At 40.1% G+C, this 26,237-nt stretch overlaps 1 protein-coding gene and 1 long non-coding RNA gene across 6 annotated transcripts in view; one reads left to right on the top strand and one right to left on the bottom strand.

Moving 5' to 3' along the window:
* Positions 1 to 26,237, bottom strand: part of kiaa0825 (KIAA0825 ortholog) — a 129,811-nt gene that overhangs the window by 29,447 nt on the left and 74,127 nt on the right. The gene's annotated exons all lie outside the window — the stretch shown is intronic.
* LOC103470467 (uncharacterized) lies at positions 20,304 to 24,288 on the top strand. The gene is made up of 3 exons (XR_534496.3): positions 20,304 to 20,705; positions 23,741 to 23,991; positions 24,126 to 24,288. It is a non-coding gene; the product is annotated as an uncharacterized LOC103470467 (long non-coding RNA).

The following is a 26,237-nucleotide window of genomic DNA, read 5'->3' as shown; positions in this document are numbered from 1 at the left end:
GCTCAGTAAATGACAGCTACATAACAGCAGTGTGACAACACAGAAGTGCATACTTCTCATGGGATGGAGAGTGTGTGTATGTGTGAGAATCACAGATGTTACAGTCTGAGGTCTGGTGCAGATGGCACTGAGCACACTTGTCACTGAGCTCCTTCCTGTAAAGAGCAGCAACCTTGCACACTCCGATACCTAGATTGTGCTTAGAGTACAGGAAAACGCATTCTGTACACATGCGTTCACAGATAAGGTGGTTCAGTTAATTAGACGAGTCAATTAATCAGATCATGATTTAAGTGGCCCAGTTTAAGATAAATTAAACAGAAAGCCACTAAGACAACACAAAGTTGACGAAAGCAGCTGTGTTAGTTGTTTTGGTCCACTTTGAGAGCAGCAAGCACCAAACTAAACAAAGGTGTACAAATACAGAAGGGAAAATATACCTGATGCATTTTAACCAGAGTGTAATATATGACATACAAAACTCCACTTGCAGTTTTGGATAAAGTAAAATATTTCCTTTTGCTTCTTCACGGGCAGCGGTAACTGTTCCTCCTTCTGTTACTGAGCACAAGACAAAACCAACCACATGCCTACTCCCCTAATTGAGCCATTTCTGAATTATTATAAACATTATATAAATAACACATCATACAATCCATAAACGCATAAATCTCAACAATCTCTTAATGTAATAAAAAAAAAAGAAAATCACATAAAGTAATGGTTTTACCAACAAGCTGCTTTTAAAGCATCTGCAATCAGTGGAGAAAAATTCAGTCGAGCTATGACCAATCAATATATTGAGCCTTTTCTTGTGTGTTTTAATCTAAAGTGGTTCTCATGCTAAGACAGCTTTCTAAAATCCCCCTTTACTTATTTTAAGAGATAACATAAATGGTTAATAACTATTAAATTGTTTTGTAAAGAGTCTCTGTTCAGAGTAGAATATTTCAATTTAGGTCTGACCTGCATAAAAAAAAATTACAGCGATTAAATAGAGAAGGTCAAATTCATCTCATATTCCATAAGTTACAATAAGAGTACTTTAACTTAATTTACATACAAAAAACTGTGTTATTACACCTGCGGTGTACAGCAACATCTTGCTATTGGTGCACCGTGAGCATGCAGGTGGAAAACTCCTTTTCTTTTTGCTTGATGGTACTCCCCAGGCAGTGCCACCCTGAGCACAGAGCCACACTGCATGCATTAAAAAAAACAAAAAAAAAAACATTACTGTCCATGGGGCAGACATCTGTTACATAAAGCTGTAGATAAAGTAGAAAGTCTGTTCTTTTTGCCCTGAGACTACTGTAGTATTTAAGTGAAAAGATGAAAAATATTTTTTAGATTATTTTCCATTGTTTGTAACGACAGAAAATGTAAAACTTTTACAATTTCAGAATTTCAAAATCAGAATGTATTTGGTCTAAAATAAAATGTTCAACAGCTAAGTTGGAATCAAAACTGAAGTGTTTCATTACTATCTATTATGAATTTGTGTACAAATCCAGTTTAAAAGCATAATTGAATCATTTTTTTAGTGCCAGTTAAAAGTCAGTTAAGGGTTTTGTGCTCAACCTTTGAAACAGAGGCAACACACAGTTTGCTCCGGGGCACAGTCACAAAAGGAGGGGGAAAAAACAGCACTCAAACTAAATAATTTAGCTCCTGTGTCACTTTACAAAAATTGCTTTTAAACTTTTGAAGAGAATAATTTTCCTAAAAGCTGCAATATTAAAAAAAAAAACAAGTAGTTGCTGCCAAAATGCCAGATTTAATTGTTATCATTGTCCTCAACCAAACAAAATTATTCTGACATTTTGTACAAAAAAAAAAAGTTCAGACAAAATGGTATTTCATTAAACATGCGAGACTCATTTCCACTGTCAAATACCAATCAATCTTTACATTTCCCTAAGCATAAATAGTCTCAGTGCTGTTACAAATATGGCACTGTATCAGACTTTTATGTGGACATGGATGCCAGCCAATCTGTAAGCGCTGACTTGCGTAACATGGTACAGAGTCGAGGAGAAGACCTCACAAGTCAAAAAGTCAGTTTGACAGCCATACACTCCACAGTCAGACACAGTATAAACACACTGAAGAACACAGGGTAAAGGTGTCCTCTTGGGGGTTAAAAAAAAAAGAAAAGCCTCAGGGGATTTGCCTTGGTGCAGAGTGCCACCTTGTTGTCAAGAATGCAATGACATGTTTTTCTTGTCTGACTTTTTTCAAACCCACTTCTGACAGATGCTCACATTCGAAACAGTTGCTCAGTTGATTCCAACAATAAAAACGCTACTGAGATTAGCTATTGCTGTTGTTATTATTAAAGAGAAATGGCAGGATGTGGGCACCGTGGCATAAGTGGCTCAGCTGTATCATTACGTCATAACATGACAAACAGAAGCTTACATTTCTACACTATCCCCGAATATTATCCAAGGTTTAGACTCAAAATAGCATTAAAAATGGACTTTCATAGATCGACTCTGCACTATGATTTTAATAATTTTGATAAAAAAATATATTTGAGTTTGTGCCAAATACACTGTGATGTCCTCGAAAATCAACACTATTTTCACTTGAAAACATTATATTGGCAGTCAGTTCCCATCATCAGATATATTCAGCCAAAACTGCTAAACATCTGAGGAAAGTGACAATATCCAGAGAAATTACAATCCTATAATACACAAAGTAGCATACAATTTTGAAATCTGAAAAGTGAAGAGTGTTTATTTATTTAGCCAGTTTTACCATTTTAACCCCCATAATAAGATCTAGAGCAACCAATTTCCTTCAGAAGTCTCCTAATTAGCGGTGGTCTTTCTGTGTGTAATTCAGTCTCAGCATAAATCCAGCTGTTCTGTGGACGTTTTACAGGTCAATTAAACAATATTAGTGAACAAACATCCAGACCAAGGAACACATTCAGGGTTTAAAGCACGCTTAGGTTATACTGTGATAGCCTAAGCTTAGGACAGTTCATTAGGATCTGTTCAAGAAACAGATCCTGCACAGAGTATCAGATGATCAAGATGCAGAGAACCATAGCTGAGTTGGGAGACTGTATTGAGTGGACAACTATTAGCACTGCACTCCGTACACCTGTACTTTATAGAACACAACCCATGTAGGGACTCAACAACATGTGGAAGAAGATCTAGTCAGGCGAGGTAAGTGTTGCCACTGTAATTGCAGCAAACGGAGGTTCCACATAGTATAAACTCTGGAGGGCTGAATGCTATTTTTTCAGATTTTTATTGGTGAGAATTTTTAAAGAGCAATCATTATTTCCCATATTGTTTTCAATATTTGTGCTACTGTGTGTTGATCTAGAAAAAAAAAATGCGGCAAAGGTAATCAGGTCGGGACTTGAACCTGTGACGGCCGTGTTGAGGCCTCTGCACTTGGGTTGTGCTTTACCTCTGTGCCACCACAGCACATTTAATTTCAATTTAACTGAATTAATCCAAAACTAAAGTATTTTTGAAATTTAATGCAAAAATGTGTGGTTGGGAAGGCGTCAGCATCAAACTCATATTTAGGACTGTGGTAACTGAAATGCAGCTCAGTCCACGGTGAGATATACTAGGTAAAGGGTTTCAGTTAATGAGGAGAGAAGGAAGGAAGGACTGAAGGGTCATTTTTAACAAGACATCTGGCTCAAGCTTATTTCTCTCTGGGAGGAGCCAAAAGGGAAGATAGCAGGAAAAAGTGTTTGACCTTGAACTTGTTTGACTGGCATGTTCTCACACACAACATCAAACTCTAACAAATGCCCATATGCTGAACACTATGAGGTCATGTGTGCTGCTTTCTGTACGGGAGCTGGTTTCTACAGAGCAAAGGAAAACAGTGTGAAGCCGGCAGGGTGCTGACACATTAGAGGTGGAGACAAGAGGATGGAAACGCCGAGCGTCTCTGTGCTGTAATTGTGATGGGAGGTTTCTTTTGCATGTATGTGCAGGACAAAATAAAGCTTGTGCCAGATTATGCTTCAAAGCATAAACTTCCAAGTGTGCAGTTTCTTACACACACACACACACCCACACGCACACACACACGCACACACACACCCCAACGCACACACATGCACACGCCGTACTCTTTTTCTATATGCATACAAGATCCCTCACACACAACCTCCCTGTGCCTCTTGAAGTATGCAGTGTGTGTCTGTGTCTGCTGCATATGTGGCCCCATGCATAAACAATGTGCCCTGAGAGACAGTGGAGTGTGATACTATGGCCCTTAGCACAGCTCCCATGAGCCTCTCTGTCCCCACTATAACCACTTTCACACTCAGTCTCTCTCTCTCTCACACCCCCACACACACCCCCACACGCACACGCACACACACCCACGCACACACACACACACACACACACACACCCACCCACGCACACACACGCACGCACGCACGCACGCACGCACACGGAGATAGGGTAAAATAAGAAAGAGGACAGAGAAGTCAAAACAACAGGAATGTGTACAAAAGGCAGCACGCATGTTTACTGCCAAACACATTCAGACATATAGGGATGCTCCACGTATCCCTGCAGGTAAGCATACACTTAAGCATCAAATGTACAAAAAAACATTTTGGAGATTTAAAAAAAAGGTCTATGAAGTAATACTGTGAAAGTATTTACAGTATAGTACAGAAGCAAAAAGATTTCCTCTCTTTTCCTTTTTGGCACACTTAAACATCTTTGATCATCAATCAAATTTTATTATCATACGAAAGCCTCATACATACATAGCAGGGTCTTTATAAAAACAAATATCTCCCCTTGCGTTGTTTTAAAAAATTAATACAGTACACATGAGATTGTTTACAAAAAGATTTTCATTCACAAAACCTGCACAAATACGCCACTTTTAACCATCCCGAACACAAAACTGAACGCTCCACCGCAAAGCTAAAGCCTATATCAAAATCCTTCGAAACAACCACGACAAATCTGGCAAAGGCGACGTTGAACAGTACTGTGCTTCGGTATTGGGAGTTGGTGTAAAACAGCTGACCTCCAAAGGATCTTTCTCTATTGCTCCTCAACGAATTGCAGCAATCGAGCGTGTTAAAACAAACAAATAAAAAGCGTCAGAATCGACAATGGCCAAGTCAATAACAATGGTCGAACAGGTGACGTCAGCGCCACATTATTCGTCACAGATCGTGATGTAATCCTGTATTTTTACAAACAAAAAATACAGGATTTTCTCAGATCTCTAGTTAGTCGATGTTTTCACAAATAGTCATTTTTAGTGATATTAGAATTGTGTGTGGACGACAAACCAAATGACATAATAATGTATTCATGACCCCGGATATCCCACTATGTGTGGAATAGTCTCAAGTCTGTAAGCGCTTCAGACTAGTGGTTACTAATGAATTCAGCTTAACAGTATTTCAGAAAACAAGTCGGCTTGTTGTTAGTTTTGGGCTGCTTTGCTGGCTTAATGATGACTTCAGTTCTTGGTTTGGTCAACTTCACCTTCAGTTAACTCCAAATGAGATCCTGAGGTTGACATCATGTTGACAGGTTTAGGATTAGTTTTTTGTTTTTTTTTCCCACATACAAGCAGGTGGATTTTAACTTTTTTTTTTTTTTTTTTGAAAAAGGGAATCACAATTTAAGAACTATTTTTTCATTTACACAGATTATTTTTGTTTGATATTAAAATGTGTTCTGAAAGAAATTATAAATTTTAGAGTGACAAAAACCATGAAGACGCTCTGTAATTAGGGAAAAATATATTTTTACAGCTCTGTAAAACATCATGTACATCTACATCTCATGTCCTCCAAATCCAGACAGATATATTAGCAAAAGCGTAAGTCTTCATTTTACCCACATTTCTTTTGATCTAACTGTTGTAAACAGCTGGCGTCAGGTTTGTCTTTTATGAGAGAAATCCTTCTGTTGCACAGAGAAAGAAGCAATTTAAATTTTCTGCAGCAACAGCACCTGCACCAGCAGTTTGATTAGAATAAACATTAGGAGCAAATTAATGGTTTGAATTTGAAGGAAGGTAGTAATAGCTGGCTGTACGATCATAAGACCCTCATATTGTAGTTAATGCTCAATTATTTCCTGAAGGTGTTAACCAAAAACACTAAGTTTGATTGGTTCGCCTGATGATGAACAGTTAGACTGCTGTAGAGTCTCCTCTCATAATTCTTAAATGGCATTTAAGGTGTTTTATCTGGTGATCATTCAGTTGAGTAAAAGGACAACTTATGGGGCCTTAGATTTTTTTTTTTACAACATGATAATTCTCATGTTAGAATATCTAATGTAGCTTTCCATCAGAAAAAATAGTAAAAATATCTTTAGTTTTGAAAATCAATTATCAAATTTTTGGCCAAAACATTGCTAAACCTCAGCCATCAATAATCCGAAATCACTCATGCCAAGAACAGAAAACAGATTTATCAAAATTTGGACAACGACAGATTGGGAAAATGTTGTTTGTATACAACATAAAATTAAAGCTCCATTCTGCTTTTAAGATTTAAATTATAGATGTGCCACCAACTAATCTGCCGCAACTGGATTACGCCGTCATGTCAATATGGTCCAACATCTTTGACAAATATTTCTGACACCTTGCTGAATTTATGCCACCAAGAATTAAAGTAGTTCTGAAGGTGCAAGGGGGTCCAACTTTGAAATTGTTCCAAATAAAGTGACTTGCAGTTTTTAGCATTCTTTCGAATAGACTGTTATTAAAAAAGCCTTTAGTCAGGACAATGAAGCCCTCTGAAAAAGTACATTATCTGTTCCAGGATGAATCTTAAACTACCTTGTTGGCAGCTGAAATATATTAATTGTTGCGTTTCTTATGTGTTTGCTAAGCTCAAAACAAGCAATAATGTTTGCGAAAAAGGCAGTACAAACAAATAGGTATTTAAAAACCAGGACGATATAAATTGAGATTTGAAAACTGGAAGGAAGCAAAAAGAAATATTTGGTTTTGTCCACCAATGATAACATAAAGTCAGCCGAGGTTTGGATGAAATATCTGGAGGTAATTTAGAATGGACATTTAAGAGGCAAGACCCCAAAGCTGATCTGTGTACAATGGGCATCAAAAAAAAAAAAAAGAAGAGAGAGTTGGTTAATGAAATAAAAAAGGAATGTACTCAGCATTATGAAAGAGATAATTGAGATATCCAACTCCTGACAAAGTGTGCTATTTCAGTGGTGCCGAAGAAAAACACAGTAGAGGAAGGAGGGAGAGGAGACAGGAGAGGGATGGGGAGAGTCGAGGAGAGAAAGAGGGAAGTCTAGAGGGAGGTGACAGTGGTGTATGTGGCTGTGCTGTCTGTCTGACCTGATTGCAAATAAGCGAAGGAGCTCCGCTGTGGCCCAGAAGCACTTCCTCATGCACACTTCTCCTCTCTCCCACAAACACAGACAGCTTTTTCCTTTAATAAGACTGCTTAATGGTGCCTCTACACACACCCACAGACACACACACGCACATACACGCAGTAAAATATGCATGTGCGTGCGTGCATTTGAGTGCGTGCACGGGTACATGTATCTAGTGAGGACATGGACAAGGAGGAGGATGGAAAGAGGAAAGAGTGGGTTGCTGTAGTGAGACAGCAAGGAGAAAGGAGGGTGGAGAGGAGGGGTTGGGGGTGGGGGGGTGGTAAGGAAGGAGGGGCAACGGTGGATTTCCGAGATGCATTTGCAATTTAAAACACGGTTTGGTATAATGAAAATGTAAAGCAGTGGTTTTATTTTATTCAGTGTGGCAGGTTCAGATTCCCAGTGAAGCTCCACTCGAGCAATCAGTCCATTCATAATTGAATTTTGTTCAGGAGCCGCGCCTGTTTGTGTACGCGAGCAGATGAGTGCGCACACACGAGCGCGCCACGTGTACACACACACTCAGGGTTTTCTTCGGAGTGTGTCAAAGTGCACGTCGCAGTGAAACTCTCTTCTTTTTCCAGCTGCTGACCCTAATATGAAGTAGCCAATTAGAGATCTTTATTTAATTGCTGTGTTACTCGTCCTTGTTGCACACTGCCACGCTCTGCCAAAGACTGGCACTGTGGCATTGGGGCAGGGGCAAGGGACACACATTTGCACATTCATGCATATAAGCAAATACACTTTCTGCATTTCACTGATAAATCCCAAAGAAACTTAACTTGCTCTGGCCAAATTATTTTCGATTGTATAAAAGGAGGCAATACCATTTTAACAATGTTAAGCAAAATGAACCTACATGTTTGCGCCATACAGAAGATAAATGCAGGTTTGCGTTTACGTTAGAAAACATCAAACGAACTGTGTTGTGACATCTTTGTGTCAGAACCGGAATTAACTCCTTCAGCAATTTGAACTAGTGTATTTTGACTGGACCAAACAGACCAGTTTTGGCGTTGTTCACCCATGACTTTGTTGTGGGTTCACCACTGTTGGATCATGATCTAGAGATTCGGAGCACTGCTGACTGGGAACCCAAAAGAGCTGTAGTTTTGGGAAATCTCTGGCCCTGTCTACCAGTTATGCCAATTTGTCAAACGTTCTTATGTTTGCTCCTTTTGATGCTTCCAACACATTTAGTTTGAGGACACAATTTTTGGCTGTTGCCTAATAAAGTCCACACACTAACAGGTGCATAAAGACATCACCAGCGTCACTCTACCCACCATTGGTGATAATGTTATGTTTGAGTAGCGCCAAGTCGTAGTAGAACAAAAGCTCCACCATTTTCTGGATCTCCTATTTGTATGTCAGATTAGATTTGAAATAATTAAAAATGACAAGAAATGTCAATAGAAAGCTGGTGTTTTGATTGATAAGCATTCTTTTGTAACTTTGTTTTATGAAGCATGCAAGGTATTTACTTTTTGGTTATATGATGCCAAACATGAGAAAGGTAACACACATACAGGTAAATGCATCTTTTCACAGAGTCCACAGCTTACAAAATAATAACTCAAACTTGTGTGGCAACAACTAGTTATAGCCCATTCTTATAGCCTCATCTTGTTCTTCGTATCTCTCCTAAGTGACTCTTTCCTCCTGGTCTTAAAACTTCATGCCATTTCTTCCTTGCTGTCCTAAATCTGGCCTTGCTCCTTTCCCTCCTCCTCCTTCTCCTCCTCTTCCATCTTTAAATCTCTGTCTCTTCTGCTCCCTGGCTGTCAGAGAGTATCAGATCGGTAGTTAGATCCATGGCTGAGGCCAAGCTGGCCTCTTCGCTCTCAGCACTCTACCACAACACATCATTACAGCTGACAGCAGGACTTCACGATGCACCGAATATGCACACACATGCAACGGTGCAACATGCAGCCATGCTTATTTCATTGGTGTCTCTCTCGCTTACGAGCACAAAGCATAAGGTTTCCACATGTTTGTTATTTATCACTTTGCCCAGCACTTTACGGTGCATTTAGAGATACTGTGTTTTTAAAATGCGTAAGTAATTTTTTTTTAACAGATTGATTGGTTTTGTTGCTTATACCTAAGGTTTAAAATGAAGGGTACAGAGTTTGGGGGGCAGTTTCAAAACTAACAGCAGCAATATGCCAGTGCTGACGGGCAGCGTTAGCCTCTCTATGACACTTCCAGAGAGAGGAATAGACCCTCTTGTAAGCCTTAAGAGTCAGTGTGTGTGCGCGTGTGTGCGTGTGTGTGTGTGTGTGCGCGCGCGTGTGTGTGTGTATTTGTATGTGTGGTCATGTTTTAAAGGCAGGCTAGGGATTTTAAAGCTTCTGCTAAAGTGGGGTTTACATTCACTCACACGGAAATAATTCACTCTCGCTTTGACAATACACCTGAGAATACACTCAACCAACAAGTAGAACAGCAAATCTAACACTTTGCCCACTTTGATCGGCTACCGGAAAACAAGTCGTTTGTGGTGTTGTTGGGGAGAAGGAGGGGTGGGGGGGGGCGGCTGTGGTATAAGAGGGCTGGGCTAAGTGGAGGAGGGGAAGTGGATGTAGGTGGAGAGATTTGAGAAATGATGCCCAGAAAAAAATGCCCACTTCCCTCCCCTCTGGGTAAGATAAAAAGGAGGAGAGTGAAGGCAGAAACAAAACACACTAATCTTTTGGCTTCACAGGAAGCCACAAAGCATCATTTACACGGCGGCGCTAACAGGAGAGCACCAGGTTTCCGATTTGCAGCGAGCAGCCTTGTTCCAGATAGAGATATTCAGACTGTCAGTATAAACTGCTTCTGTTTTCGTTTTGCATTTATTTCAATGCCAGACCCAGGGCATAAATTTTTCATCACCTGCTAAGCTATGAATAAAAGATTAAAAAAGGAACTGAGAGAGGAGCGGAGGGGAGGGAGGGGCTTAGAAAGAAAAAGAGGGAGAAAGGGAGAGAGATACAAAAACTCTAACAGATGTGGCGCATGCAGTGTAACGTGCGAGCGCTGTGTGCATAGTGAGAAGGTCTCCCCTGTCTCTTTGCCCCCAGCTTCCCAACTCGCCCCCATCACCTCCTTCTCCACCGTCCCACTATACCAATAACAGCAGAGCAGCGGCTACAGAGCAGGGTAAAGACACGATAATGAGCAGGAGGCAGAAGAGCACCTCACCTTGGCTTTTTATAGGATTACCTGCGAGGTGAACTTTCTGCTCTGTGAGGGGATTCATCAGTACATCCTCTGCTCTCTCTCTCTGCCCTCAGCGGTCTTTGACAGGCAGGGCGCGAGTGAGATGTCGAAGAGTTGCTGGAAAATTCTCCGCAACGCAGAGCTGACAGGTTCAGGTGCGGGTTAAAGATGGGAGAAGGAGGATGGAGGGAAGAGTGAAGGAGTGCCAGGACGGGGAAGGAGTCCATCTCACGTTTAGTTCTGTAATTCCACTTTTCTTTCTGTTGAGTTAGGTTTATGGCGCGTTACATCCCGCCACATGTGGTCTATGACTGTTAAATCTGTATATACCTCACACCATTACCTCCATTCCACCCGGACGACTCGTACCTGACAGGATGGCACCTTCATTATGAGGAGTTTTGGTGTCACTTGCATGTTAAATGAGAATCTTCAGTTTTAGTTACAGTCATATACGTTTAATGGGCATGGCATCTTTTGTTGTGTCAAAGTGTGTTTTTATAAAATGTCTATACAACACATGGAATCAGAATCAGGTTCATTTGCCAAGTTTGTGCTTAAAAACAATTAACTTTACTTTCTTTCTGCTTTTCTCCCAATTTTTGCTTCAAATATATAAGCAAAAATAAAAAAATAATTTATTTTTCTTCTAATAAATATGTATATTTAAAACGTTTTTGCAAAAGGAAGACAAAGTTGAATTAGTGCAAAAAAAGCTACCTATTCGTCTTTCTAGTCATATTCAATAAATTAGAAATCAGTTATTGAAATCCTTATTTTTTCCTATGTAATCCATCGAGTTTCATCTTTTTAATTGTTTATACAAATTCTGAAAAATGCATTCAGTTCAGTCTAAATATTATGCTTTCTTTGAGTCTTTGCATTTAAAACAACTGCTAACTTGATTCACCTTACATCTCGTACAATGTTAGAACTGATGCAGTGTTTCAGACAAACAACATTTAGCAACAGTTAACCATGGTGGTGATCTGGGGCTGCTAAAGGAACCATGGGTTCTGCTCTTTACCCAGAGATTCTGAAGGAAAATCTTCAACCATCAGCTAACGACCTTAAGTTGAAGCACATTTGGATTACAAAGCAGATTGCTTGTCCTGAACACACTAGCTGTTATGTTGGGATATAAATCCAATCGAGATCCAGTGATATGACCTTAAACATTCATGTTCATGTTCCACAGCCCTCTACAGTGGTAGATTAAATTTATTGGTTGATTTAAGTGCGCCGAAAGTAAAATAGAAGGAATCTGTAAGATTAGGGTACATTTACACAGAAACAGAACGGTTTCAATGGGACTAATCTATACTCGACGAGACTCTAAGTAAATAACTTAAATAGCAGTCACAGCCTTCTAATAAAAACAACATTCCCACATGTAAATCCATACTGTAAATATATAAACAAATAGACTTAGTCTTATGACCTTGTTTCCACATTAATATTCCCCTGGACCATATACGTTACCCTAGCCAAAACAAATTAGCCATTACTGGAATATGTGTGTATTTGAAACAGAGATGCATACACATGTATTTGTGCAGTATAGGTCACAAACACAAGCATGCACCTGCACATATATATTTTATATAAAAAGTAAGAGGGCTGTGGTATACATAGGTGCAGGCAGAAATTCATCTCTGGCTAGACTTCGAGTAATGTATCCCACCAGGACTTGAGTTCCTCTTTGCAATTTAAAATAATTATTATGAGACCTGATGCTAGATGCCAGCCATAAGCTTCCCCATATAAATGAGGCAGTAAGTACATGTGCGAGTTTGGATGGATTTTACTGCTTAGCTACTGATACATGTTGAGCACAGAATAATCTGGTCCTCCAAGATTCCGGAACTCAGACCAGGTTTATGTTTTATGCTTTCCAGGGTAAAGGAAAGCTGATATATATATATATATATATATATATATATATTTTTTTTTTTTTATGGTCCTAAAACACAATAGAAAAAGTTTTATCAGAAAAGAATAAACAATAGAGTTGTGGCATTTGCTGTCAAACTACTGAATATAGGTAGAATATCAAAATGTTTTTATGGAATCTGTCAAGTTACATTCATGCTGGTATGGATTCCTGGGTTTCAAGATGAGAATCTCAGCAAATATTTTCAGATATTCTCTGTCCACTGTTACGAGACTGGAATCTTTACAGACACAATGAATATGTGCTTTCTGGTAAAAAAAAAAAAAAAAAAAAAAGGAAGCAGAGATGATGATGGTTAATTCATTCTAGTGCTTGAGCTTACAAAGACATTTAAATGCCTTTGAGGATAAAACTGCAATACAGTATTTGTGACCAGGTATTGGCTTCTGTGTGGACGACCATCCCTCTCTTTGTGACCATCCGACCACACTTGCCTGAACCCCCTCAGCCAAATCATCAACAAGACAGGCTATATATATATATATATATATATATATATATATATATATATATATATATATATATATATATATATATATATATATATATATATATATATATATATTTCTCTGTTTTAGAATTACTTCATATCTCCATGTTTTAAAAACACATCATACTCTTTGAAGCATTTGCTGTTGAATGTTCCTGTCTATGCACTACACCCGCACTACCTGACTGCTGTTAATTCAGATTTCCTATGACCTTCTTCTTTGCTCCTTTAACTCCATCTCCTCCCAGTTTGGGTGAAGTCCATGCCAGGAGAAGACGACCTCAACCTGTCACACTACCATTGCCACTTCCTCCACCTGCCAGCCTGCTTAATCAAATTATCCCCCTCACACATGCACACACAAAGCCAATTTTTAAGATAACTTCACCCTATACTTCTTTCTTCCCGCCTCCTTTATCTTCCTCAGATCTTGTTTCCTGTTCTCTTTTAATGTACTGGCCTCCTGCAAAGTGTATAAAAAAATGTATGCAGCCACATTTGGCTGAAACTTGCTAAAACCACGTGACTATCTCCTTTTACTGAATTTGTGACTCTGGGTGACTTTGCATGCATCTGCATCTTTCGCCAGTTTTGAGCACAACAAAACTGCTCAAAACTGCTGTTTCATGTTATTAGATTTCCCTCCTTTCCTGCTCTTTTTTTTTGTTGTTTGTTTCTTTCCAATGTGCCCATTTGCCCATTCTCCAAATGTCAACAGAATTTGGGCACATGGAGTGGCATCTGGTGCCACATCAACCCCAACGCACATGGATACAAAAAACCTCACAGCACGCCGAGTTAACCTGGAGCGCCGCCAAGCCAGCAGCCACTTGCTAGCTAAGTGCCGCAGCGCCAGTCAAGTGCACGTTCGGCTGTGCGCCCGCCCGCATCACTGCACCGCACACACACACACACACACACACACACACACACACACACACACACACACACACACACACACACACACACACACACACACACACACACACACACACGCTGGCACTTTCAACCCCCAGTGGCACTACAAGATGACAGGGAGACAGAAGGGCCTTGCCTTTCTGAGCCGCTCCCTGCACCCCCTCACCCACTACCACATACTGTACAGCTCACTACCTAAACCCAGAACCATACTGCATCTCCTTACACTTACTGGCTGGTTGTCATACTCTGCTACCTGTAAAAACAGTGCTGGTACACTTGCACAGTGTCTACAAAACAGAAATCGGAGACATGCAAACCAATACATGCATTCACTTTTACACGCAAAGACAGCATTCAGTCGATGCAAGGCTCTGGCCTTTCGAACGTTGGGCTCCTCATGGTTTCCTATGCCATTTTTCATAGAAAAATAAAGAAAGACCTATGAGCGTACTCATGTAGATCTTATTAATGACTATGTGTGGTTAAAAACGTAGCTGCACTGTTTAAACCCAAGGGCAGCAATGAGGGGCAAGTGAGTAAAAAAAAGAAAGGCGGAGAAAAGAAAGCAGAAATGCAGATGAAGACTGAGTTGAAAAGGTTTATTGGAAATTGCGACCTCAATTCTTATTCTTTCACAGACTAATGATCTGTGGCTCTTACTAGAAAAGACTGGATGGTAAAATATAAATTCAGTAGATATTAAAGATTCTCAAGGTATAATATCCTTCAGTAAAACATAATTTCAATGTGTTAATATAAAAATACAAGGATTTAATACAATAATGAAAACATAATCAAATTGATTTCACGTAAATCAGTTGGATAGCCAGGTTGGCAAGTCATAAAGTGACTTGTCAACTTTATGTTTGGAGAAGCTACTCTGTAAAGAAGGGCACGTCTTAAGTGTCTACACCATGACAGAAATACATCCAAACAGCTAAATTAGTTTTTATCATTTAGAATAAAAACAAATGTAGTTGCATCAATCAGCTGACAGGCAGTGTGTAGCAGTAGGTAAGGGAGGGCAAGTCCTACCATACACAACTGGAGAAGCTGCTGGTCTCTCTGATGCTTCCTATCAATCATTGTTTCAGATATGTCCAGTGGAATAAAAAAAAAAATCTTGCTATATGTTGATACTGGTTACCAACCTGTGCTTAAAATCCTGCTTCAAAAACATGCAGAAAATGTTTTGTCAATATTGTCAATATTATTCTGTTAAAAACCTTTGGCACATAATTCAAATATATCCTCACCCCTTCTTCTTTTCTTAGCTCACCAACTCTCCTCAGCTTCACACTATACAGATTAGAGTTGACTCTCAATTACAGTCTATCTCCTAACGTAGTTGACAGTGTGAAGCAGGCCCAAATAAAACACATCAGGCTTTTCAAATAGGCTGGTTCAGGACCACTGAGCAGCCACAAGTGCCAGCCAGCCATCTAGTCTGCCAGCCAATTGCATGTACATCCATAACTGTGAAAAGAGCTTAAAGAAGCTAGAGAGCTAGCCATGCTGCCTGAGCCCAACATATGTTCTATTCCACTCTGTGTCACTCTTCATTTGCCTGTTCCTCTTCCCTGCTCTCAGTGGCTCTCTCAAGTCGCTCTTTATCGTGTCTGAATTTGTCCAAATGATGTGGCCTCTCTCAAGCGCTATTCTTTCTATAGGCTTTCTTTTTTATGATTTGTCAGATCTTAACAGGCTCCTTACCAGTTTTAAAGATTAATTTGAATGACTAGATTTCTCCGCTATGCATAACTAGTGACAACTTCTTTAGTATTACCTATACATGGATGCTGCCAAAGACAAAACCTGAAAACTGCTGGCTAGGGGAAACTGATTCTTTGTTGAAACAAATATTTTTATATTTATTTGGTTTCATTTAGTTTAGTGACAGTGCTAACACTAAAGTCAAACTTGCTAGCACACTGGGTGCTAGCAATGAACACAGGGTGCATTGTTAGCATCATGTGCAAAGGCCGTAGTCCCCGATGCAGACGGATTCCCACGGATGGAAAAGCTTAACAATGCTTTGTTAAAACGACACTTAAGAAGTTAAATGTTACTTCAGTAATGTTTTATGCATTTATTGTGGGGATTTGGCTTTTCTGTATGTCAATAGTTTGTGGTCATTAGTATGTTGTCACTACTGTCTGTTTACCAGTTGCTACCAGAGTTAGGGCCTCTGCCGCTACCCACCTGTGCTGCCGGGATTTTTGTAGCTAACATTTTCATTAAATTGATCTTTTTCCTTCTCAACCGGGGTCCTCCGCATTTATCCTCACCACCAGAACCCGCAGATCGTGACAGAAGGATCGGACCTACAAGTAACGGTGAGGACGCGGTAGATCATCAATAATATGGACTCAGCAGATATGTTTTGAGAAAGCCTTTGAAGAATTAAAATCAACTATCAAGGACCACACAGACACTACTGCCAAACCCTACTCTGCTTCCAGATGTCTCGGCATAGCTACAAAATGTGTCCTTGTCCTGAAGGACTTGTCTCCCCCATCTCCCAGTTTGTGTCCTTTTCATTTACAGCAAGATTATCCAAATGGGGAAAACAGCATATCTGCTAAAAGTCTATTTCTTAAAAATAAACATTTTTGTAGTTGTATTCTGGGGTGTGTTTTCCACCATCAGTTTAATGCAGTTGTGCGTAGTCAGTGCAATCAGAAAAATCTGGGCAGAATGTAGACATCTGGGGAGGCTTAGCATACAAGTTGATGAAGTTCACGTCAGACTTTGCGGTTGAGTGGACAGTAGGCCGGAAAGAAAGGTTTGAATTAGGACTTACGACTCTACTGCCAAACAGGACCAAGCAAAGATGGCTGCTGTTAGGGAGGGACGATAAAGTAAACATTGCCATGTTTACTGCATCAGTCTGCAAACTGCATTAGTTGCCAGGTGGAATACGGTTGTATGTATGTGTGGTTTCCTGGTGGCCACGCAGCAACCAGGTGTGAATATCTGCATGTTTTAAATTGTGAGCCTTTCTGGATCTATGTAGCCACTCACATCAAAAACAAAAACTGCTGCTGTTCTGGTTTAATACATGCAGGATACAAAGAGGGGTAAGAGAGAGTTCATTAAGAGATTCCAAGGCACCTGAAGTTCATTTGCCTCCCTTAAGCATCAAAACAGGATAATAAGGACACAGAGTAAGAGAAATGGCAGCATTGAGACAAGTATTTGCATTTACTAGCTTTAACAGTTCTCGCCTTCAAATAGCAAATCTCTTTTATCCTTATCTGCTCTGAATTCCAGTGTGAAAAACCTCTTAATGCTTCACAGTGTCAAGGTTCATCCAGGGCAACGTTGTCGCCAAGCACAAAGCATTACAGATAAGGGAAATAAAATTACTTTTAAGACAGTATTTTTTTATTTAAACCATTGGTCACCACCTTTCTGCTGGTGATTAAGTGCTTTGTGTTTACTGTGTCATGGTTTGGAGGCAATGTTAGTTGTTATTTTTAATAACAAAACACCTTTCTACATTACTATTCATTTATTTGCAGGTTGTTATGATGGACTGATGCTGACAACCAGTTTGCTCTTTTGAAAGGCAACAGGATATCGCCATCAGGGGGCTGTGTGTGCGTGAGCGTGTGTGTGTGTGTGTGTGTGTGTGTGTGTGTGTGTGTGTGTGTGTGTGTGGGGGTGTGCGTGTGTGGGGGTGTGTGTGTGTGTGTGTGTCAGAAAGAAGGATTATGAGTAAGCCCGGTGTATTTGATATCTGGAGAAAGAAAGTGGTATTAACATACAAACTGAAAAGCAAAAATCCAACAGAAACTAAAAAGTAAAGAATACATAATTTGAAATTAAAATGTGGTTCACCTCTTTCATCGCTTAGTCTTTTTGTTTTTCTTACTTATTGCCTCACATTTTCAAACATTTCTAGAAAGGCCTGAGTGAAGTGATGTACAATACTGCTTGGATAACACTGTTTATTATCTTGAGAAGAAAAGAGCATTTTTATATGTATCATTGAAGAAAGCAATTACTTGCCATACTGCAAATCCTTGTGTTTTTTCGAAGATGTTGTGAGGGCGTCGGAAAGATGAATTTAATATCCAAATTTCTAAGCTTACTGACAACCAAATACAATGAAACTATACACTTGGCAATGTTGCTAAATATACATTGAGCCACTGCATAATTGATAGGTTTTAATTGTCATTTAGCTTCTGTTTCTGGCTCTCTCTCTGCCAGCATACTTGTGCTTGAACTCCTGTGGTTCCCAAGGCTAATAAATAAGCGCTTATAATCCTGCTGCTGGTGTCATCCAAGTGTCACTCCCGGACATACGGCAGGGTGACAGTGGGGCGTCCGTTCAAGTGTGTGTGTGCGAGTCTGTGCTTAATTTTATTTTGCATGAAAGGATTGCTGTCTGTCTACTATCAATGTGTCAGTGTGTGTTTTTTATTATTATAATTTTTTTAAATTTGCATATGTCTCACTTGCACATATTTGTGATTCTGGTTGTGATACATTGCTTATCAGTGCAATGGGATACTGGTCTGAGTGGGAAATCTGGCTTGTCGCCATGTGGGCAAAAGGCTAGGCAAAGAAAACGAGGCAGGAGGAGGCAGAAGGGACGTAAGGTGAGCCACAGGCAGACACTGCTATCCACTTCCGCACCAAAGGACTTTTAATTTAGTCATGGTCAGATTAGATCCCCAGTGCCACATGGCATAGGTGGAGTAAATCATTGCTGCCAGGCTATTAGATAACCAAGAGTGGGCAATGTGACAACACATAAATAGAGATACTGGCTCAACATACAGTCCATTTTTAGCTGGTCTCTTGTAAACCTACAGGACAAACATCTACAACAAACACAGACCGTTACACAGCACCTTCCTAAAGTATTCATACAGCCTTCAATGATTTTTAGTAACATTTTACATGATTGACCCTCAGAATGTGGTGGATGATTGTGATTTAGAAAGATTTTCTTTTTCCAAAGTTTGTTAGAAATAAAAATCTTAGAAATCAGGCATGCAGGTGTATTCAGCCCACTCTAATTTGACACCTATAAATAAAAGAGGTTTTATCAGTGAAATAACAGCTGCAGCACTTTTTTCTTCAAAGACATGCTACTTGTGCTCTCTACAAATCTGTCTTCATTTGAAAGTGATAAGAATTTGCATGTTGCCATAAACCATGCATGGTAAAATGTTTTGTTAAGTGAGATCAGAACTGAGAATTTTGGATTGCATGTTTAGCAGAAAATCCACACTACATATAAACCTTGACAGCGTAAGACACTTTGGTGGCAGCATCATGCTTGAAGATGTCAGCAAAAAAATTGAACAGTGACTCTAAGCATACAGCCAAGACTACAATGAAAAGTTTTGGTTTAGAATATCTTTGGAAAGCATAAATTACACACAGGCCTAGTCTATAGTTTGTGAAAAACTGAAAATCTTGCATCCATTCAAAACTCCAGTCTCCTGATGTCCAACACTTCAAGGGAGATACAAAAAAAAAAAAGACTTAGTAACTGCAGCAAAAAGTAGTTTTAAAAAGTAAAGAATCAAGAGGAATATATAAATTTCATAATTTGTACCGAAACCAAATATGAAAAGTTCAACGGATGTAATTAGTTCAGTAAGGCAATACATAAGAAAATATCATAGAGAAACCCTCAATTTAGCATAAACTTGTAGCAAATGCGGTAAATGACTTCATTAAAATGTTAATTTTGTCAACTTCTTTACATTACTATATATATATATATATATATATATATATATATATATATATATATATATATATATATATAAATTCTCATGTTCGTTAGCTGTATGGTTTTCCGTGACAGCTATGAATAGATATATCACCATATGTTCATCTCTGAAAGGGAAAAGGGTCTGTTCAAGGCCGGTGCGTCCTGAGTAATTAACTCCTTACACACACCTGACATATGCGCACACAAACAGCTACCGAATTAAAAAAAAAAAAAAAAATCCTGATTCTATTCAAAAGAACTCAATAACAAAGCTGCAGAGCTACTGGCTGTTTTCTTGTTGTCTGCTTAGACTCTCAGTAATTGCTGCATGTCTGTCATTGCCTTCGAAGAAGAGAAAAATGTCTTCCTAGGCTCTCCACGGCCTGTTTTGTTCGCTGCACTTGTGTAAAGTGGGAGAAAATAAGTGTCATTCAATGAATGCAGCTATTCTTCTCTTGACAGCTTCATATCTGTTCACTCGGGTGGGGGTTGGGGGGAGCACTCCTCAAACCCCTCCTCTCCAGTAGTACCGCCTTAGATAGAGTGTTTAACAAAAAAAAAGGCTCCACCTCTTTATCCAAGCATACACACCCATATGTCTTCAATAAGTTTTTACACACTTACTCATAAACAAACATTCCCACAAGTGCACCCATTCTCACACACACAGTTGAAGCAACAAAATTAACAGTAGGCTTTAACCCTACGCAGCAAATGTCTCCATGTCGATACAGCTGGCCGGACGCTTCACACAGCAACCGAGGCAGGATGACAGGAACTACGATGCTACGAAGAACTTAGCAGAATGGCTTCCCCATAGTGTTTACAACTCCACCTATCTGAAGTTCAGACTCCTTGACCCTCTCTCGCGTTTATTCTCACATTTACAAACAGCAGGCAAATGGGTCAGTTGCCATGGTAACACCCACGAGGCCAAGGTCCTCTAGTCTATTAATGAGAAGTTGGAAAAAACATCACTGTCAAGCGCATGTAAGTACACTCATTTATACAGTACGGAGAGCAGTGTTTTACTTGTTGTCATTGGTTTCTCAGAGTGAGATGACATTTTTAGCCCCGATTTTAAGGTACTTTTTTAAGATACACCAGATTTTTACTGTTTACTGCCCTTAATCATTTTTCTTAAGAGGACGACTTAAATCTTTATAAACAGCTAATTTGATTAATTGATAAAAACCAATTTCCCAATCAGACCTACTCCTACCTTGTCAGAACAGATCACTACAGTACGACTAAATCTTGAAAATCATCTATTAAAAATCTCACCTTTCGTAAATAATAAGAAGCTAAAAAAGATTTCAACGATGAGGGACGCTTGATTAAAAGTCAAAGCCTTAGTACTGTTGAGCCACTGTGTACTGGTAAGTAGTTAAAAGTATTTATTTCCCTTTATACTTTACATTACTCTTGAGAACCTCACCAAAGCCAGAGTGATAATTGATATGCTTCTCTGAATGACGAACAATCTATATAAATAAGGCTGGCACTACATATGAAACATCACCACATCACAAATAAGCGCTATTGATTGCTGAAGTAGAGTCTGCCACATGAGAACTTGCAGAGCTGCCATGACTTGTCTCTCGCATTACCTGATATCAACACGTATTGAGTAAAGCTCATTGGTCGACCGAATCAGAGGGAGCGAGATGAGGCGGGGGAGAACCCTGCGGCTTACACCGTGGTGCGTATGTTACACTCTATTAAATTAGCATGGCTCCAATATTAAAATAATAACATTTACCTTCACAATAAATGCTCTGGGTTCCAAAATCAATATTTCTACCCTATAATGCCAAAGTATCATTACAAATAATAAGAGCAAAGTTGTTGCATTAGATTGAGCATTTAAAAACTCTGTGAAGGGCATGCACGTAATATAGATTAAATAATTTCATTTGAAATGTCACAGATTGCTACTATAAGTGTTAATGGAGTTACACCGTTAATGTATTTTTTTTTTCCTTTTGGCTTTATGACAAAGAAAGCCAAAGGCAGTATAGAGATAATGATAATGCAATAGGTAAAAAGAAAGAAAGAAAATAGTTTATACATTCTTACCATTGGATATATTTAACTTATTGCATTAAATACTAGATTTTTCTTTACTCTGGATTTATTTAAGTAGCAGTAAGTAAACATATTTTGTGTTATTTTTAATTGCTCAACCAAAGCATCCGTTTATGTGCACAATCTGTGTAAATAAGGCAGCAAAGGCTCATGTGTCTCCGTTTCCTATTACAGTTCAAAGAATGCTCTGCACATCAAGTCAAAAGGGGGCGGGGGAAATAAGTGATTGATTTGGGTATACAGAGGATATATAAATTAGCAAATCTTGCAGTGGAGCGATTATTGTATCATCTTTGAGCTGATAGAGTCGAGTCTAAAGGTGAGAACAGAAAGACTGGGAACCATACAGCTGAATTGTGAAGGACCCTGTCATGCCGTCTATGGCCTTATTGGATGAGAAACTCTCAAGGTACTCAGTCTCCATTCAGAGCATGAATCAATGGCTCCTGATTAGATTTCAGGGAGTTACTATGCTGTTTTTGTTTGTTGTGACATCTTCCCTCGCTTTGTGAGGTCTCTGTGCTCCTGCTCGACAAAGGCGCCACCTCCTCTGATGGAGGAAGAGCAAAAAAAAAAAAAATGGGGAGACAGGAACTGGGGGATGGGGATCATTGAAAGGGGCCGTCAAGGCTTTTTCTGTTCGTTTCTCGTTATGTCGTGTTCCGTTTTGCCACTGGGTGCGGGCGTAAAAGCACACATTGGTATTGTTGTGTGCCATTTTATGGCAGCAAATGACATCTCAAGTCATGAAATACTTAATCGGCAATTATCAACTGCATATCAGCAGAAGATACTGTGTTGTAAAATGGATTACGGTTAGTCAATTTCTGTTTTGCGCTGGCTGTTAGTTTTAGCCGTCTTTTTGTTCTTTTTGTTCTATTTGCAACAAAACAATGCAAATAGAAAAAAATGGTCTCAACAAATAATGGAGGATCTTAAGTTTTAATTTATCCAGTATACTGCAAAGTTTGGCACTTTGGAAATCTTTCAAAGAACTATTTAATCCATCATCTGAAAATGGAAAGCGCATGGCAGACATACAAATACATGGCTGTATGCCTCAACTCCCAGGCCTAGCAAGCACAGCTTTGAAATAAAAGCAACCAAGAGGCCCATGGTAACTCAGGAGGAGCTGCAGTGATCCACAGATCCTTTAGGTGACTCTGTTGATACGACAACTACTTGTTGTGCACTCCAGAAACCCGACTTTCATGGAAGAATAGAAAGAACACAACTATTGTTAAAATAAATCTTTAGAAAATCATGTTTGTAGTAATTTTTCAGATCATCTATGACAAACTCACAGAAGAAGGTGGTTCTGGTCAGATGAGACTAAAATTACATGAAAATGGTATGTGTGGCAGAAAATATTTTTCTTTATCAGGGCCAGGGAAACTGGTCAGAGCTGATAAGATGAACAGAGGAAAATATAAGGCGATTCTGGAAGAACATAAAGGCTGAAAAAGACTGGCAGGACAAGGATTCACATATAGTGATACAGGATTGGCCAAGTCAAAGTATGTATCTAGATAAAAAAATAAAAAATCTGTGTGAAGACATTACAGGTTTTTGATGATAAGACTTGAAAATTGATATCTACACATGCAACCTATCTGGTCTAACTGAGAAAGGTACTGTGATAGTACAGTACCTTTCTCCAGAAACTCAAATTTATAGATGATTATTTCTCTTTTTCTACCATATGCTCTATGAGGAAACATGTCCATCTCCATTCCAGCCAAGGCAAGGTCAGTCTACTCCGACATGACAAGCAGCAATGTTGGTGGAAAACAGCTGAAAGAATCTGATAAGCTCTGAATGTAAACATGGCCAAAGCATCTGCCTTAACAAGAACTGTGCCATGCTAAAAGGTTACTTCAGCTGCCAAATTCAAATGTAGTCGAGGCGGTGCACAGAATAATTAATCCTTTTCCTAGGGAACACAAGGAGCACTGGACAGTCCAATGCTGTGAGCCGCTGGCAGAGGAAGGAACTACGCCACGTCCCATGACGTCTCACTAAGCGATACAGTCAGGGCATGATGTCATCTGCCACACCATTGCCCTGGTAACCGGTCTGTATGAGCGTGTTTGTGAGCACAAGGGGGGAAAAAGAAGAGACTAACCTTTTCAATGAAAGAGTGTGAACATGGTTGAAAAAAGGGCGAATCAAAGAATTACTGGATGGCGTACGTACTTTTGTTGTTATTTCCTCTGTTTTTGGTGTGCAACGAAAAAATAAGTGGATTGCTTAACATCTGTCTTTAATGTTTGCACCGGTTTGTCCCTTTCTAATTCTCCTCCTCTTCTCATTCATCTGTAGGTATTTCAGTTGGAGGAGTCGTCTTAGATCTGTGCCTTTTAATGCTGACTGCCGCAAATCGTTTGAGGCCGACTACAAAAGCAAACTGGCACTAAACTTTTTTTTACCCCCTGAAGGAGAAAAGGAAGAACTGTTTGGGATAACTTCACTCTGGAGGGGGGGCGGGAGGGGGATTCCTGTCCCCCTCTAAAATGTGGCTGATCTGAAGGGACACTACTTGTAATTTCATGTGTGGCTGCTGCATGTTTAAGATATACATTGCTGAACATATTACATACATGGTTCGGTCGTATTATTATGACTACCTGCCTTATTTTCACAAAGTAAGCCTGGAGATGCTCAGTTCATTCCCAGCAGAACTACTGACTCAACCTGTGCATTTCTACTGAAAACAAAGACCCGAGGCTCAGGATGGGGTATTTGGTTTCATGAACCCCAGAAGTGCAAACGTGGCCTTAAGATGCTCATATCATCCCCGTACATAGCTCTGAAAAAGAGATCAGAGATGCTCGATTCATCCCTAGTAGAACCACTGATCCAGGCTCAAGATGCTCATTCACTCCCCACTTGAACCAGGCTGCAGATGTTTTCCTCTTGACCACCTAGACCACTGATCAGGGCTAAAGATCTTGCATTCATTCCATCCCAGCGTGAACCTTGGATTATTGCCACAAGCACAACAAGTTGGCGATTGTCACTTTACAGCCAACAGAACAGCAGAATTAGCAGAAGACATTCAATTTATTCCCACCAACCCTGGCAAGAGATGTTTGGTTATCCCTAATTGCAACACACTGGAAAACTCAGAATCATCCCCAATTGATGACGAGATACCATAACTAAACAAACCCTAAACCTTCAGTTCCACAGTCATAACGCCTAACCAGCATAAGTAAGCAAAACAGTCATGAATTCATTGTGTCTATGCTGAACTAAAGTCTTCAGTCCCAACAGCAGCAGCAGCAGCAGCAACCCTGTTCAGGTCCCCCGTCGGTCCCATCAGCCGTCTCTAGATGTTAGGCAGTGCCTCACCATCGTCGATCTGACTCTGGGTTCTACATTGCTGAGGTGGCAGATTGTGGTGGAGAGATGCCTCTGTCAGAATCGTGCTTATCCTCTGGTGCTAGTCCCCATCTTATACATAAAATATCAAACATCAGAGGGACAATATGCTGACCTGCTCTGACCTCCGCACAAAAAAAAAGGACACACTCATCCGTTTGCACATAGACACACTTAACACATACGCACACACCCAAATGAATGCTGGCATACAGTGACACACTCACACACAAGCGCTTGGAGAGCTCAAGTCAGCTCACATCCCCCACTCGTACGTGCCTTGACTTTTTTCCATCACCGCCGTATCCCTCAGATGATGTATTTGCGACATCTGGCGGCACTCGCTATATTCATGGGTACTGAGATGCAATGGATGCAGAAGAAACAGAGAGAGAGAGAGAGAGAGAGAGAGAGAGAGAGCTACAGAGGGGAAAAGGGCTGCCTGAGATGGCTGAGGGGAAAGGAGGCAAAACAAGTGGGGAAGAGTAAGAGAAAGGAGCCCTAATCGGGGGGATGAAGAGGGACGAATTCATTGGCGTATACACCATCAGTTGCGAGCAACTTAAACCCCACAGCAAAAGGCTTGGGTACCCCCTAGTGGGCGCCCAGTGGCAAACTGGCCCTTTTTGGCGTTGTTTTGGGGGGTGTCGCGTTGGGCCGCCATGAATCCATCAGGGTCAGGGGTCAGCCCTCTTGAGTTGCAGTGACATCATGACAATAGGACACTTTTAGAGTCCCAGAAACACAAGCTGATCCCTTCTGCTGAGTTAAGGCTTCAGGCCCCTCTTTTCCCACACATTCACACCCTGCGTCACACAGGCAAAGAGGGAGGGAAAGAGAGAGCAGAGGGGTGAATGTAGGCCTCACCCCCAGAGCCTCCACCACCTCACCCCCATCGCTCTCTTTCTTCCTCTCTCTCGCTATGTCTTTCAGGAGCTAGATTAAAAGAGATGGCTTAATTCTGTCTAATTATCTACCCTTACCCTCCTGCTGCCACTTCCCCCTCGCTCTTCTCCCCCATATCTCAGCGTGTTATCCTAATTAGCTGAC

This window comes from Poecilia reticulata, chromosome 9 (genome assembly GCF_904066995.2).
Source record: "Poecilia reticulata chromosome 9, P_reticulata-male-v2, whole genome shotgun sequence".
NCBI lineage: Eukaryota > Metazoa > Chordata > Actinopteri > Cyprinodontiformes > Poeciliidae > Poecilia > Poecilia reticulata.
Note: the sequence above shows the minus strand (reverse complement) of the source record. Positions and strands in the feature narration are given on the sequence as shown.